Genomic DNA, 1,467 nt, shown 5'->3' with positions numbered 1-1,467 from the left:
GTGTCACCCCACAGGCAGCCGCAGTTAGAGAGAGCAGAGCTCTGGAGCTAGAGCAAGTGGAGGAGGGCAGCAGCTGGTGGCCAAACACAGAGGGGCGAGTTAGAGGGCCAGTGCTAGCGCCAAGCAACTGCCAGTACCTGCACAAGTACCCTGGGAACTGGCGACGGCGTGTACTTGTGGCCCATGTGTGGGTGGCGGCCTGGAAGGAGCACGGTTCGGGCGGGTGGCATCATGGATGAGAAGGTGTTCACCAAGGAGCTGACCAGTGGACCAAGCAGCTGAACAAGTGCAAGCAGCTGTCCCAGCCCCAGGTCAAGAGCCTCCGTGAGAAGGCTAACGAAATCCTGACAAAAGAATCCAATGTGCAAGTCGTTCGATGTCTAGTCATCGTCTGTAGAGATGTGCATGGGAAATTTCAGGATCTCATGGAATTGTTTAGAATTGGTGGCACATCACCAGATACGAATTACTTGTTTATGGGCAATTATTTTGACAGAGGATATCATTCAGTGAAAACAGTTAATCTGCTTGTAGCTCTTAAGGTTCATTACCATGAATGTATCACCTTTCTTCAGGGAAATCATGAGAGCAGACAGATCACACAAGTACATGGTTTCTATGATGAGTGTTTAAGAAACTACAGAAATGCAACTGTTTAGAAATATTTTACAGATCTTTTTGACTATCTTCCTATCACTGGATAGGATATCACTTCCTATTACTGGATGGGCAGATCTGTCAACATGGTGGCCACTCAGCAGCCATAGATACACTGGATCACATCAGAGCACTCGATCGTCTACAAAAAGTTCTCCATTACGGTCCAGTGTGTGACTTGCTGTGGTCAGATCCAGATGAAAGGTGGAGGTTGGGTTATATCTCCTCGAGGAGCTGGTTACACCTTGGGGCAAGATATTTCTGAGACATTTAATCATGTTGATGGCCTCACGTTGGCATCTAGACCTCATCAGCTGGTGATGGAGGAATATAACTGGTGCCATGACCTAAATGGAGTAATGATTTTCAGTGCTCCAGACTGTTGTTATCCTTGTGGTAACCAAGCTGCAATCATGGATATTCTAAAATACTCTTTCTTGCAGTTTGAAAATACTCCCAGCACCTTGCAGAAGTGAGCCACATGTTACTCATGGTACCCTAGACTGCTTCCTGTAATGAAGTTTTAAACTTGTACAGTTTTGCTCTTCCCATGTCATATGGGAAGAGCAACTCCACAAGTGTCAGAGAACAGTTAACACTCAAAAAAACTTGTTTTCACATGGACCAAAAAGATGTGCCATATAAAAATACAAAGCCTCTTGGAAGGACTGATGAAGGACTCAGCTGAAGGACTGATGCTGAAGCTGAAGCTCCAATACTTTGGCCACCTGATGGAAAGAGCCAACTCATTGGAAAAGACCATGATGCTGGGAAAGACTGAAGGCAGGAGAAGAAGGAGGCAACAGAGGA

General features: G+C 46.1%; 1 pseudogene; it reads left to right on the top strand.

The window, feature by feature from the left end:
* Nucleotides 1–231: 231 nt before the first annotated feature.
* LOC113887592 lies at nt 232–1,173 on the top strand (annotated as a pseudogene).
* The last annotated feature ends 294 nt before the right edge of the window (nt 1,174–1,467 follow it).

The sequence above is a fragment of the Bos indicus x Bos taurus genome, chromosome X (assembly GCF_003369695.1).
Source record: "Bos indicus x Bos taurus breed Angus x Brahman F1 hybrid chromosome X, Bos_hybrid_MaternalHap_v2.0, whole genome shotgun sequence".
NCBI lineage: Eukaryota > Metazoa > Chordata > Mammalia > Artiodactyla > Bovidae > Bos > Bos indicus x Bos taurus.
This window is presented reverse-complemented; position numbering and strand designations above follow the sequence as displayed.